Below are 16,296 nucleotides of genomic sequence, written 5' to 3'. Positions count from 1 at the left end.
GGGCGGGAATGTGGAACTGAGCCACAACAGATCAGCCATGATCTTATTGAATGGCGGGGCAGGCTCGAAGGGCTAGATGGCCTACTCCTGCTCCTATTTCTTATGTTCTTATGTTCTATTTCTGATCTACAGGGCACCCTGCAGTCAGTCACCATGCTGAGATGGACAGCAGCGTCCTCCCTGTGACAAGTACTATCGAGAAGGACCAAATATCAGCACAGCGGAAACAGCATCAGGTTAAAGACATAATTAATCATTATTTGGACAGAAAACACTATTTTTTTCTAAATTACTGATTTACAAGATGAAATTCAGCTCCCACAATCAGCATAAGCTGAGGAAGTGAAGTTTCAGGCTTGCATTAGACACACATTGTATGAAATACTTTTTTCAGTCTCCCTCTGATTGTTTCTTTGATTCGCCTGTTCATAGCTGGATGGATTTTAACGTGTTCAGTTTAGAACACATTTCATCTTTCTCGGCCTTACTTAAGGTTAAAACTGTAACCTGTGAGTGTCCTTTCTCCTCACACTGAGTGCCTGCCTCTAACATGTTGTGGTCACTCAGTACTTGATGTTCATTTACTGTCAGATTATTAATTAATCCTGCTCTCTCCTCATTACTGAAATTAGTGGAACCTTTTGTCTTGTGCTTTCCAAAGCAGGCTGGAGGGCAGGAGCGATTCAGTAATAAAAAAAATTTTGCTGCAAGGCTAAAGGGAGTGGGAAAGGATTAAGTAACAACACACAGAGATGTGTCTGAAGGAGGTGTGAATGGAAGAATGATGAAGAGCTGCCAGCTGAAAGCAAAATCAAGAGAAAATATAGATTAAAACCAAAAATCAAAATAAAATGAAATCACTTACGACAGTTACTGTCATATTAGAAATACGGATAGGAGTCAGGCCATTCAGCCCCTCAGTCCTACACCATCGTTCAAGAAGGGGAGGCGATGGTCTAGTGGTATTATAGCTAGACTATTAATCTGGGAACTCAGCTAATGTTTTGGGAGCCCAGGTTTGAAACTCTCCACAGCAGATGGTGGAATTTGATTTCAATAAAAAGTAATTTGAAAATAAGAATCCAGTTTTGATGATGGAACCATTGTTGGAAAACCCCATCTCATTCACGAATGTGCTTTAGGGAAGGAAATCTGTTGAATTTACCGTGTGTGGCCTTCATGTGACTCCAAAGTGACAACAATGTGTTGACTTGTTATGTGGATGGGCAATAAGTGCAGGCCAGTGATACCCATGTCCAACAAATGGGTTCAAAAAGATCATAACTAAGGTAATTGTGGCTGCAATTCTACTTTTCAAACTTTTGCAGCAACCCTTGACTCCTTTGTATAATCTGTCTAATTCAGCCTAGAACATATTCAATGATCCAGCCTCAACTGTTGTCTGGGAAAGGGATTCCACTGACTAACGATCCTCTGAGGTGAGATGAGAGTGACTATCCTTGACATCAAAACAGGATTTGACTGAGTTAAACATCAAAGATCCTCAGCAAAAGGAAAGTCGATGGGAACCATGGAAACCTCTCCACTGGTTGGAACTTTATCTAGCATAAAGCAAGATGGTTGTGGTGGTCAGTCATTTCATCCTCAGGAGATCATTTCCCCAGTTTGTCAAGTTACTGTCCCAGACCCTTCCACCATAAGGTCAGAACTGGAGATGCTGACTGATGACTGTGGAATGTTTAGCACCATTCAGGACTTTTCAGTTACTGAAGTCGCCCATTCCCAAATGCAGCAGTAACTGGAGAGTATCCAGGCTTGGGCACGGAATGGCAAATAACAATCACACCACACATGTCCCAGACAAAGACCATTTCCAGCAAGGGAGAACCTAACCATTGTCCCTTGACATTAATTGAAAATATATCGCTGAATCATCAACTATCAATATCTTAGTGATTACCTTTAACCAGTAACTGAACTGGGCTAGCAATGTAATACAATGGCTACAAGGCAGCTCAGAGACACATGATCCCATGGTGAGTAACAAAGATCCTGACTGCCAAACACTGTTCACCATCTACCAGGCACAAATCAGGAGTGTGATGGATTAATCTCCACTTGCCCAGGTTAATGCAGCACCAGCAACAAGCAAGAGGTTTGACACCATCCCAGACAAAGCATCCCTCATGATTGACACCCCATCTGCAAACACACATGCCCTCGACCATTGACACACAATGGCAGCAGTACTTACCAGCTCCAAGATGAGCTACTGGAACTCACAAAGGTTCCTTCAGTAGCACATTCCAAACGAACGAACACTACTGTCTGGAGAAAGACAAGAGCCGTTGACTCATAAGAACACCATTAAATGGACCTTCCCCTCCAAGACACTCACCATCCTCACTTGGAAATATATTACTCTTCCTTCATTGTGGCTGGATTCAATCTGTATCTGTCATTCTCTGGTGCAATATATCTGTATCATATGCCATATGTATCTTACATTTTCTGCTGCGGGGTGTATGTTGTGTCTTTGTTTGAGCCTGTGTTTGGACAGGAGTTGAGGAAGGGATTTTGTCTATCAGTTACTTTCTGATATTGCAAGTGAATTTGGGACTCATTCTGAATCTCTTAAGAATAGTGTGTGTGAACATTCAAATTCTGAGCAGGAATAGACCACTCAAGTCTGCTCCGCGATTCTATAACATCATGGCTGATCTGATTTGAACATCAACTCCACACTCCTGCCTAATCTTAATACATTTTACCTCTTTGATTATCAACAATCTATCTCCCACTGCCTTAAAGACTCCATTTCAGTTACTGTGTGTGTGACTATCAGTCAGTGCTATTGGATATGAATTTACACACAATTCTGAATAGGAATATTTCTGTTATCACATGGGACTGCAGTTCTCAGTATTCTCTGAAATGAGTTTGGCAGATATTCTGATCTGTTACAAAGATAGAATATTAGGGTAGGATTCATGTTTCTGTCTCTGGTACCATACACAATTTGGGGTTCATTCAGCATCTGAGTATTTCTGCTGTTGTTTCTAAGGGTGCAAATGATGTGTATCGGTCAGACTGTCATAATGTGTGTGAGTATGGGATCATTCTGAATCTGTTACTGGTACTCAAAGTCTGGGATCCTGCTATGTAAGTGTGGTAATCAGATGTAACTTTCAGTGGTTGGTGCTGTATGTGCAGCATGACATTCATTAATCTAACACTGAGCGTGTGTTTGAGAATTATCGTGTGTCTGTCAGACTCTATGACACAGTGTGAGTCTTGGATTCATCATATAATCTTCAATTTATTTATAAGTTTGAATTCATTCCATATACATTTCCAGCAAAGCAACAGGTGTGTAGGTTTGAAGCAAACAATGTGAGTGAGTTTCAGCCCAGCATTAATTCTCTGTCAGTGTGAACACATTGTGAAAGATAATGTATCCTTCAATCTGATACTGGATTGTTTTGCAAGTTTCACTTAGGTTATTCACATTGAGTGTCACACATCAAAATCTAATTCTGAGTAAGAATTTTGACATGAATGTAAACTGGAACTCGGTCTGAAATTCAGATACTATCTTCCATCTGGCTGTGCGTGAACAGGGTGCTCGGATTAGTTAATAATCTAAAGTTCAACTCAGTCATCAAATTGATATTGTAACTTTTAATTTCATAATCTGGGTGAACTTTCAACTGGAATCTGAATTTGTATCCCAGGTTATACTCACTCATTCTCATACTATCTCAATCTGAGAATGTATTTGAGATTAAGCTTTGCATCTAATGTATTTGTGAGTTCACAAACTGGGGCTTAATACAGCCAAAGTAAACCCCTGATGTGGATGGTATTTAACTCGAATCTCAGAGTACATTATTAAGGTGCATTGTGTAACTTTTAACCAAAAAACATTTGTGAGTTTTATCAGATATATAATTTGGAGCAACAGCTGCCCTATTGTTGGACTGACACAGGGATGATCCAATAGGAGGTGAGAATTTGGACTGAGATTTTTGGATCCCCTATTAATGGTACTGAGTTTGATTTGATCTGTTGGGATACAGTGGGTACAGTATTGCTTCTTGCGTTGTAAAGATAAAGCATACCGTTCATAGAGTACATAAGAGAGCAGGAAAGGAGAGGGTACAGACTGTAACGTTAAAAACCAATTCAGCAGCAGTGGGGTTTGAACTCGACTATCCGGGGTATTGATTCTTATGTCCATTGGATCTGGAGTCCAATATCTCAACCACTCGGCCATCCTGGTATGGAAACTGGTCATGGTTTCGGCACAACATCTGTCTGTCCTGCTGTCTGGGTGTGTGGAACTGATGAGCTGTCTGTGTCTCTGAGCTGTCAGTGACAATGTCCGGACTGTGTGTGTGAGGAGTTGGCGACACTCTCCCCTGGAACTTGTGTGGAGGAAACATCACGTTTGTTTTGGGTCTGTCAGATATTTCTCTGTGGAAACAAAGTCCATTGAATAACTCCAATCCAGATTGGGGCAGTTTCATCTCTATTAATAATCATTGGGAGCGGTTTGTGAGGCTGCAGCCAGACTCCAGCTCTGATTGGTTAAGAATTGCATAGAAACAAGAGTGACCAATCACAAAGCGAGGGAGTGGAAATGGGAGGTTTTGATTGGTTTACATTTTCAAATTGGAAAAACCCGCCAATTTCAGTGCAGGAAAAATACAAAATAACCGAACGCCTTAATGTTCAGGAAACTATTTCAATCTCACACTTTCTCATCTGTTTATTGTATTTTCCCCTCACTGAATCCTGCCGCTATTTTAGGAACAGTTTGAATGTCTCAATCTCTTATCTGGAACCGGCGGGAATCAGACCCCGCTCAGCAATTTAAAACCGAGCAAATCTCAGCTCAGTGGAAAAGCAGAAACAGAGAGATTCCCAACCAACCCCCTTCACACAGGCTTCACAGGGACAGAGAGAAACGGCTGATTTCTGATCCTCTCCCCTGAAAGCGGCCGGGAATGTTCCAATGGGAAGTGTGGAGATAATCCCCGGCCCGATCCCGCCGGTGGGACAGGCAGCTTTGTGTCCGGAGAATAGGGAGGGCCCGGGGGGGGGAAGCGGATCTTAAAGCGCTGCAATGGACTCAGGTCCTGTGTGTGTACAAATCTCACTGATTCCGTCCTCTGGGAAAACTGTGGAATAAACAGATCAGCCCGAGAATAACCTCTTCATTCCCGCCTTTACTCTGTTCCCGGAGCGGCTCCCAGATCACCCGAAATAACGAACAAGTAATTTTATAATGAATTTAATTCCGCTGCTGCCAAACTGTGAATATAGTTATCAGTGAATATAAAGAATTACCTTCCGATGTGGTATTTCTCCTCATTGTCCGTGACAAATCCCAGACTGGGGTTTATAATCCGCTCTCAGTTCAGTTTGATTGTCCCTTCAATGTGAAAGTGTGTGTAAGGGGCGGGTATGAAGTCCCATTCACAGCATTCTGTAACGGGACAAATCTCTATCCTCCAGAAAGAGATTTCTCATTAACTCAATAAGGGAAAAGATGGCGCAGCTTTTTCACAGAGATTGTGGGGGGCTCTGAAAAGAGCCGTTGTGTTTTGGGGGGTTTCTCAGTCCATTGGGGGGTTTTACTTGGAGCTGGTGTACTTGGTCACCGCCTTTGTCCCTTCCGACACGGCGTGCTTGGCCAGTTCCCCGGGCAGCAGCAGGCGCACGGCGGTCTGGATCTCCCGGGAGCTGATGGTGCTGCGCTTGTTGTAATGGGCCAGGCGGGAAGCCTCACCCGCGATGCGCTCGAAAATATCGTTGACGAACGAGTTCATGATGCTCATGGCCTTGGAGGAGATGCCGGTGTCGGGGTGAACCTGCTTCATCACTTTGTAGATGTAGATGGAATAACTCTCCTTCCGGGATCTTTTCCTCTTCTTGCCGCCCTTTGTTACCGGTTTCTTCATCACTTTCTTCGCTCCCTTCTTGGGAGCTGGTTTCGAGGTTGGTTTCTTCTCATCAGCCATCTTCAGTTTCACACAGAAATAAAGCAAACCCCTTCCGAGCGCTGATTAAATAGACAGTCCCACAGATCTATGTTAATGAGGAATTGGGAAAGGAATTATTGTGATTGGACATTTTAAAAGTTATTCCACTCACTTCTCAGGGGTTCATTTGAGTGGATACGGAAACAGACCAATCAGATTGAGGGGTTTCCGCCAATCACAAACCTCCTTACTACAATCAGGAAGTACATTTTCCAAAGAATCTCCAGGCCCAGTTTCTCAGTGTGGAAAGATCCACCGGGAAATGTCCCCTGGCTGTCGGTGTGAGGGACCCTTCTCCACAGAGGGACTGTGCGGGAGTGTGGGATTCCTTCAGGGACTGTGAATCTCTGGTAATGTGTGTGAGTGTGGGATTGACTCACTCTCTGATACAGTGTGTGAGTGTGGGATTTACTCACTCTCTGATACAGTGTGTGAGTGTGGGATTGACTCACTCTCTGATACAGTGTGTGAGTGTGGGATTGACTCACTCTCTGATACAGTGTGTGAGTGTGGGATTTACTCACTCTCTGATACAGTGTGTGAGTGTGGGATTTACTCACTCTCTGATACAGTGTGTGAGTGTGGGATTGACTCACTCTCTGATACAGTGTGTGAGTGTGGGATTGACTCACTCTCTGATACAGTGTGTGAGTGTGGGATTTACACACTCTCTGATACAGTGTGTGAGTGTGGGATTTACTCACTCTCTGATACAGTGTGTGAGTGCGGGATTTACTCACTCTCTGATACAGTGTGTGAGTGTGGGATTGACTCACTCTCTGATACAGTGTGTGAGTGTGGGATTTACTCACTCTCTGATACAGTGTGTGAGTGTGGGGTTTACTCACTCTCTGATACAGTGTGTGAGTGTGGGATTTACTCACTCTCTGATACAGTGTGTGAGTGTGGGATTGACTCACTCTCTGATACAGTGTGTGAGTGTGGGATTTACTCACTCTCTGATACAGTGTGTGAGTGTGGGATTTACTCACTCTCTGATACAGTGTGTGAGTGTGGGGTTTACTCACTCTCTGATACAGTGTGTGAGTGTGGGATTTACTCACTCTCTGATACAGTGTGTGAGTGTGGGATTTACTCACTCTCTGATACAGTGTGTGAGTGTGGGATTGACTCACTCTCTGATACAGTGTGTGAGTGTGGGATTTACTCACTCTCTGATACAGTGTGTGAGTGTGGGATTTACTCACTCTCTGATACAGTGTGTGAGTGTGGGATTTACTCACTCTCTGATACAGTGTGTGAGTGTGGGATTGACTCACTCTCTGATACAGTGTGTGAGTGTGGGATTGACTCACTCTCTGATACAGTGTGTGAGTGTGGGATTGACTCACTCTCTGATACAGTGTGTGAGTGTGGGATTGACTCACTCTCTGATACAGTGTGTGAGTGTGGGATTGACTCACTCTCTGATACAGTGTGTGAGTGTGGGATTGACTCACTCTCTGATACAGTGTGTGAGTGTGGGATTGACTCACTCTCTGATACAGTGTGTGAGTGTGGGATTGACTCACTCTCTGATACAGTGTGTGAGTGTGGGATTGACTCACTCTCTGATACAGTGTGTGAGTGTGGGATTGACTCACTCTCTGATACAGTGTGTGAGTGTGGGATTTACTCACTCTCTGATACAGTGTGTGAGTGTGGGATTTACTCACTCTCTGATACAGTGTGTGAGTGTGGGATTTACTCACTCTCTGATACAGTGTGTGAGTGTGGGATTTACTCACTCTCTGATACAGTGTGTGAGTGTGGGATTGACTCACTCTCTGATACAGTGTGTGAGTGTGGGATTGACTCACTCTCTGATACAGTGTGTGAGTGTGGGATTGACTCACTCTCTGATACAGTGTGTGAGTGTGGGATTTACTCACTCTCTGATACAGTGTGTGAGTGCGGGATTTACTCACTCTCTGATACAGTGTGTGAGTGCGGGATTTACTCACTCTCTGATACAGTGTGTGAGTGTGGGATTTACTCACTCTCTGATACAGTGTGTGAGTGCGGGATTTACTCACTCTCTGATACAGTGTGTGAGTGCGGGATTTACTCACTCTCTGATACAGTGTGTGAGTGCGGGATTTACTCACTCTCTGATACAGTGTGTGAGTGCGGGATTGACTCACTCTCTGATACAGTGTGTGAGTGCGGGATTTACTCACTCTCTGATACAGTGTGTGAGTGCGGGATTTACTCACTCTCTGATACAGTGTGTGAGTGTGGGATTTACTCACTCTCTGATACAGTATGTGGCTGTGGGATTTACTCACTCTCTGATACAGTGTGTGTGTGTGGGATTGACTCACTCTCTGATACAGTGTGTGAGTGTGGGATTGACTCACTCTCTGATACAGTGTGTGAGTGTGGGATTGACTCACTCTCTGATACAGTGTGTGAGTGCGGGATTGACTCACTCTCTGATACAGTGTGTGAGTGTGGGATTGACTCACTCTCTGATACAGTGTGTGAGTGTGGGATTGACTCACTCTCTGATACAGTGTGTGAGTGCGGGATTGACTCACTCTCTGATACAGTGTGTGAGTGCGGGATTGACTCACTCTCTGATACAGTGTGTGAGTGCGGGATTGACTCACTCTCTGATACAGTGTGTGAGTGTGGGATTTACTCACTCACTGATACAGTGTGTGAGTGTGGGATTTACTCACTCACTGATACAGTGTGTGAGTGTGGGATTTACTCACTCACTGATACAGTGTGTGAGTGTGGGATTTACTCACTCTCTGATACAGTGTGTGAGTGCGGGATTTACTCACTCTCTGACACAGGGTGTGAGTGCGGGATTTACTCACTCTCTGACACAGGGTGTGAGTGCGGGATTTACTCATCATTTGTAAGGATGGACTACATTATGTGAGTTTGGAAATCATGCATCTGATTTGATGCGATCATATCTGAGTGTTGGATTCATTCTATATTTGAGTGTTGGACTCACTGTGTATCTGTTGGATAGTGAGGTATGTGAGTGAGTGTATTGATTCTCTCTCTGGGAATATAAGGCAGTGCTGATTTAACTGTGCATGCGTCACATACACCATGCTGGATTTATTCTGTATTTGTCACTTTCTGAAACTGGATGTAAAAGAGATTCATCCTGTCTCTGTCAGTCTCTAAGACTGTACATCAGTGTGAAATTGATTGTGTGGTTTCTTTCAGTCTGGGCTTCTTAGTCTGAGTGTGAACTTTTCATTCACTGTCAGTGCCTGGTACTGTGTGGGAATGTGAGTTTAACTCTGTACCTGTGAACATCTGCTGCTGTAAGGGTACACGGATCTCAATCTGTATCTGTCAGTCTCTGGTGCTAAATGGATGTGTGGAATTCATTCTGTATCTGTCAGTCTCTGGTGCTGAATGGATGTGTGGAATTCATTCTGTATCTGTCAGTCTCTGGTGCTGAATGGATGTGTGGAATTCATTCTGTATCTGTCAGTCTCTGGTGCTGAATGGATGTGTGGAATTCATTCTGTATCTGTCAGTCTCTGGTGCTGAATGGATGTGTGGAATTCATTCTGTATCTGTCAGTCTCTGGTGCTGAATGGGTGTGTGGAATTCATTCTGTATCTGTCAGTCTCTGGTGCTGAATGGGTGTGTGGAATTCATTCTGTATCTGTCAGTCTCTGGTGCTGAATGGATGTGTGGAATTCATTCTGTATCTGTCAGTCTCTGGTGCTGAATGGGTGTGTGGAATTCATTCTGTATCTGTCAGTCTCTGGTAACCAAAAGAAAATATGTGGAAAATATCAGCAGGTCTGGTAGCATCTGTGAAGTGAGAGAGCTAATGTTTTGAGTTCAGATGACTCTTCGTCAAAGCTTTGACCTGGAGAGAAGGTGGGGCGGGGGTGTGGAGAGAAGTGGGGGAGGTGGACAGAAAGGAGAGGCAATATCAAAACCAGGTTCTTAATGGGGGAGGCAATTCATAGACAGGTTGTGAACAAGGCCAGGGGGACACAATGGCAAGAACTCATTATTCAACATCATTGCTGTTTTCACTCCCAAACCGCCGGGAAGGGGCCTCATTTCGTTCCTATCTCCCAGTGTTTGTTATTATTATTATAGAATGAACAGCAGAAATGTAACTGCACAATAACCATGAGAGCTGCTGTACAAACAAGATCTACTGCAGGCAGCAGGTGGGGAGTGGGATGGAGAGGCTTTAAACAGTGGCTGCTTGTTTATTTTTCGATATTTGGTTAAAGTGGGAGCTGGAAATAGATAACTGACCCGTGCAGAAGTTACTGCTGCTTCACACAGCTCAACTCAATCAGCAGTGCACGGATTGGGCTGTTTCTGAATGTCACAAAATTGTTTTAAACTCGCCCCAAACAACCAGTGAGTAAAAGCAGTTTGGGATATGACTGAAATGATCTCAAATACTGTCTGTGCTGAAGGTTTATCCTTTTACCCTGATTCCTAATAATTGTTATTTGTGAAGTTATATCAACAACTTTTGTATCTTTTATTTCATCTGTTCCTCAGTTTAGTTAGTTATTTTTCTTGTTGCAGGCAGATATTTGAAGGATTCTGATGATTCCTCAGAACAAGCACAATTTCATCAAGCCAGTTCCAACACAAAGCAGTTCCAGTATCATTCACAGAGCGCAGAGATACTGCCAACTCATTGGGTTCACTGTAACAAAGAGAAGGATTCAGCCCCACACTGTTTGCAAGGTAAGAGACAACTTTTCAATCCAAGAGTTGAACAGGAAAAGAGGATTTATTTTTAATTTCCTTCCCTGCCAATGTGGGACATAGGATCAGGAGTGGGCCATTCAGCCCATTGAGCCTGTACTACCATTCAATCTGATTGTGGCTGACCATCTCCTTCAATGCCCTTTCCCCACTCTATCCCCAATTTCCCTTTATGACAGTGAGATTTAGAAATCTGTCAATGTCTATAAGAACATAAGAAATAGGAGCAGGAGTAGGCCATCTAGCCCTTTGAGCCTGCCCCGCCATTCAATAAGATCATGGCTGATCTGTCGTGGCTCAGTTCCACATTCCCGCCCTCTCCCCATAACCCTTAATCCCCTCTCTCATCAAAAACCCATCAACCCGCCTCTTAAAAATATTTAGCGAGGTAGCCTCCACCACTTCAATGGACAGAGATTCACCACCCTTTGAGTGAAGAAGTTCCTCCTCAACTCTGTTCTAAACCGCCCCCCCACTTTATCTTGAGGCTGTGCCCCCTAGTCCTACTATCCTTTCTGAGCGGGAAGAGTCTCTCCATCTCTATCCTATCCATCCCATTCATCATCTTATACGTCTCAATGAGATCTCCCCTCATTCTTCTCAACTCTAACGAGTACAAGCCTAATCTATTAAGCCTCTCCTCATAGCTCAACCCCCTCAACTCCGGCATCAGCCTAGTAAAACTCCTCTGCACTCCCTCCAAGGCCAAAATATCCTTGCGTAAGTACGGCGCCCAAAACTGCACACAGTACTCCAGCTGCGGCCTCACCAATGCCCTATACAGCCGCAGCAAGACCTCCCTACTTTTATAATCAATCCCCCTCGCGATGAAGGCCAGCATCCCATTCGCCTTCCTGACCACCTGCTGCACCTGCAAGCTGGGTTTTTGCGACTCATGCACAAGGACCCCAAGGTCCCTCTGCACCGTGGCCAGCTGCAGTTTTTCTCCATGTAAGTAATAATCCTTCCTACCATTATTCCTACCAAAGTGGACCACCTCGCTCTTGCCAACATTAAATTCCATTTGCCATTTCCTGGCCCATTCGCCCAGCCTATCTAGATCCTTCAGTAGACTCTCCACACCCTCCGCACAATTTGCCTTTCCACCAATTTTGGTGTCATCAGCAAATTTCGACACCCTACACTCGGTTCCCTCCTCCAGATCATCTATATAAATGGTAAATAGCTGAGGCCCCAGCACCGACCCCTGGGGCACTCCACTAGTCACCATCCGCCAATCCGAATAGCACCCATTGACCCCCACTCTCTGCCTCCTATTTGACAACCAGTCCTCTATCCACGCTAACACCCTACCCCCAACTCCATGCCCCCTGACCTTCTGTAATAACCTCTTGTGAGGTACCTTGTCAAACGCCTTCTGAAAATCCAGAAAGACCACATCCACCGGCTCTCCTCTGTCCACTGCCCTAGACACATCCTCATAGAACTCCAGTAAATTTGTCAGACACAACTTCCCTTTAAGGAAACCGTGCTGCGTCTGCTCTATCAAGCAGTTCCCCTCAAGACGTCTCGCTATTTCCTCCTTGATGACGGATTCTAACATTTTACCTACAACAGACGTTAAACTAACAGGCCTATAATTCCCCACCTTTTGTCTGGCACCCTTCTTAAACAACGGCCGTTTTAAACATTAGCCGTTTTCCAATCTTCCGGCACTTCCCCGGAATCCAGTCTACATTAATGTTCACCCTGTGTGTGAACTTCTGCAGCCCTCTGAGCTACAGAATTCCAAAGGTTCACAAAGTTAAGTTAAAAAAGTGCAGATCTCAGTCCAAAGAGGATTTGCCCTTATTTTAAAATTGTATCTAGGCTCCCAACCAGGGGAAACATCTCGCCTACATCTACCATGTTTACCCTTTTAAATACTTTGTTGTTTTCAGTGAAATACAGGCCCTGTTTCCCCAGGTTTTCTTCATAAGACAGTCCTGCAATTCCTGGAACAAATCTGCTGAATGGTCACTACACGCCCTCTGAGGCAATAATAACCCAAACTGCACACAGTATTCCAGATACAATCTAATAACACTGCTGTCCAGTCAACCCAAGGCTTCACTACTCCTGTACTCAGAACTTCCTACAATAAAAACCAACGTACCATGAACCTTCCAAATTACCTACTTCATTTCCTTGTTAGCCTCCAGTGACTTATTAATGAGGATCGTCATGTCCCCTAGTACATCAACACTTTCTAATCTCTTAGCATTGAATTAGACTCTGAATATCTGTTCCTTCTACGGAAATGGAAAATCTCACACTTTCTACATGATGTCCCATCCGCAATGTTCTGAGAGGTAATGAGAGGTTCAGAACATTGCAGCTGGAATATCATCCACCTGAAGCTGCTTTGTATCTTTCTTCCAACACACATTTACACTGAGCTTTGTGTCAAGTGCAAACTTCTCAGTATTACATTTGACTGACAGGTAGATACATTAATCATAGAATTTTAACAAAACACACCCACTCACAGATATAAAACATGTTGGTCACAAATTGAATAAGAATTCATAACCAGAATAGACAAAAAATGTTTTGTGAATCTAAAAAATTGCAATTAATTACCTCAGAATATAGCCATTGATACATTTTGTAAATCAATCCAAAAATCTCAGTGAGTCAAACTGAAAGATGTAATGACAATTCTGTTACTGCAAGCTGCAGTAATTAATTCCCAGGCTGTGTATCCAAATCTTACCATTCACAGAGCTCGAAATTGAATACCATTGCACAACTTACAAACAGCTACTGAATATAAACCATGACTGGGAAATGTACCCAAATCCATCTGATAAATTAAATCAAATGGCAAACAAATATCAATGCATTATAATTTAAATAAATAGTTTCTAATACAGTGCCTGAAATGCATGTAAATTTAAAGTGCAAAAGTATCCCACATTTCAATACATCACAATGAACAACTGTATGAGGATTGATTCTTACACTCGCATAGATAACAAGAGAATCACAGATGTAAAATTAATCCTATAATCACAAACTCCCAAGAGACAGATGGGAAGAACAAGGAATTCCATAACATACTTGGGAATGACAACTACAGAATGATTCTTACACCCAAACATTCATCAGAGGAAAAGTGAAACAAAATGAACTCCACACTCACACAGTATCAGCAAGTAACATTTACAGAATGAGTCCTGTCGTCATACACAACACCACAAGGACAGAGATACAGAAGGGAAATAACTTTGAGCTGCTGTACCTGGGATGGATACAAACAGTATAAATCACACACTCATGTAGTTACTCAAAGTCTGAAGACTGCAAAACTGAAATCAAACTCATGTTGAATTCATGGCAAACTCAGGAACAGATTTAACCCCATATAAACATACAACAGTGGAGACTGACATCGTGCCTGAGTCACAAATTCATGTTAGCTAATCTCACACATGCAGACTGACAACAGACAGACAAATACATGATAAAAATGTCTTTTCTATACAGTGTCCAATACTTACAGGCACAAAATTAATCTCCTTCTCTACAAGAGATGGAGTGATGAGATTGAGTCCCACACTCAGCCTCACTGAGTAGTTGCAGTGTATCTCACAGATGGTACACATTGTGCTCCAGTGGCTGAGGGAGTAAATGCTGAAGCTGGTGTGCAAGTGAAACCCAAAATATTATTTTGTATTTGAGATTCTTTTATGTTATTGGAGATGCATTTTCCCAGTGAGTGGAGAGTACTGCATCTCTGACCTGACATGTGGCTTTTCAATTGTGGAAAGTCTTTGGGGAAATAAGGGGTCAGTCACTGGCTGTGAACCTGCTCTGCTCTATTTTTAAAGCTCAGTAAGAAGTCTTACAACACCAGGTTAAAGTCCAACAGGTTTATTTGGTGGCAAACACCGCTAGCTAGTGGCTTTGTTACCAAACAAACCTGTTGGACTTTAACCTGGTGTTGTCAGACTTCTCACTGTGTTTACCCCAGTCCAACGCTGGCGTCTCCACATCATGACTATTTTTAAAGCCACAGTCACATTGTGACAGGATACAGGAAGAACCTTGTGCTCATTTCTCATTAATTACAGTCACAAAATGATGACCATCCTGAAACATAATGAAAGATGTGAATTATGAGCAAGAGTCGGCCGTTCAGCTCTTTGAGCCCATATCGTCACACAATGAGGTCATGGCTGATTTTCCATTTCAACACCATTTCCCTGCTCTATCCCCATATCCATTAGTGTTACTAATATGTAGAAACTGATCCATCTCACTCATGAACTTAATCAACAAGTAAGACTCCACAGCCCGTTGGACTTATCATTCCAAAGAATCACCCACTCAGTGAAATAATTCCTCCCCATCTCAGTCCTAATGAGCTGCCCCTTATTCTGAGTCTGTGTCTTTTGGTTCCAAACACACCAGCCAGGGAAAACATTCTTCCTGCTTCTACCCTATCGAGCCGTGTAAGATTGTTGTATGTTTGAATGTCAGCACCTCTCATTCTTTTAAATGCCAGAAAATAAACGCCTGGTGTTTCTTGTTTTTACTCAGACAATAATCCCTCCACCCAAGGAATCCATTTAGTGAACCTTCATTCCACTTCCTCTATGGCAATCATGTTTTTCTTTAGGTCAGGAGAACAATACTGCACACAATAGTCCAGGTGCTGTCTCAGCAAGACTCTATATAATTACAGTAAAATATCTTTACCCCTGTATTCAAACATCTTGTAATAAAGGCAAACATTCCATTCTCCTTCTTAATTGCTTGCTCGAGCTGCAGATTAGTTTTCTGTAACTCATGAACAGGAACAGTCAAGTGCTTTTGAATTTTGACACTTTCAAGCCTCTCATCATTTAAGGAATATTCTGCACATTACATTCCATCTGTGTAATTGTTGCCCACTCTCTGAGCCACTTCAAATCCCCTTGAGGAGGTTTTGCCTCCTCCTCACAACTCACACTTCCACCTTATTTTGTGTATTCTCCAAAGTTGCAACTGTTGTCTTTAATCACTGCATCCCAATGATTGATATAGGTTGTGAATGTTGGGGCCTGAGCACTGATCCTTGTTGTACTCTACTTGTCATTGTCTACTAACTTGATATGACCTATTTTTCCTATTCTCTGTTTCCTTTCCTGTAACCAGTTCTCAATCCAGGCCAGTATTCCCCATGTGCTCTGATTGTGTTTATTGACCTCTTGTGTGGAAACTAATCAAAGGATTTCTGAAAATGTAAATATACCACATCAGCTGGTTACTCTTGATCTCGTTGCTGAAAATGCTAGTTGCATCTTCAGATCTCCAACAGGTTTGCTAATCCTGATTTCACCTTCATAAGACCACCAGGAATTGTTATAGTAGAATCATAGAAGATACAAGCAGCAGTAGATCATTTGGCCCTTGGAGCTGCTCCAGCATTCGTTTTGATTGTGGCTGATCATCAGAATCAATATTCTGATCCCTCCTTCCCCCGATATCCCTTATCCCTCGAGCCCAAAGAGCTAGATTGAATTTATTCTTGAACTTGCCTGAACTACTTTCTCTGGTAGTGAATTCCACAGATTGA

General features: G+C 43.2%; 1 pseudogene; it reads right to left on the bottom strand.

Moving 5' to 3' along the window:
- Nucleotides 1–5,600: 5,600 nt before the first annotated feature.
- Nucleotides 5,601–6,040, bottom strand: LOC145335804 (histone H2B pseudogene; annotated as a pseudogene).
- Nucleotides 6,041–16,296: the final 10,256 nt, after the last annotated feature.

The sequence above is a fragment of the Carcharhinus amblyrhynchos genome, unplaced genomic scaffold (genome assembly GCF_965287045.1).
Source record: "Carcharhinus amblyrhynchos unplaced genomic scaffold, sCarAmb.v2.hapA scaffold_42, whole genome shotgun sequence".
NCBI classification, from domain to species: Eukaryota; Metazoa; Chordata; class Chondrichthyes; order Carcharhiniformes; family Carcharhinidae; genus Carcharhinus; species Carcharhinus amblyrhynchos.
This window is presented reverse-complemented; position numbering and strand designations above follow the sequence as displayed.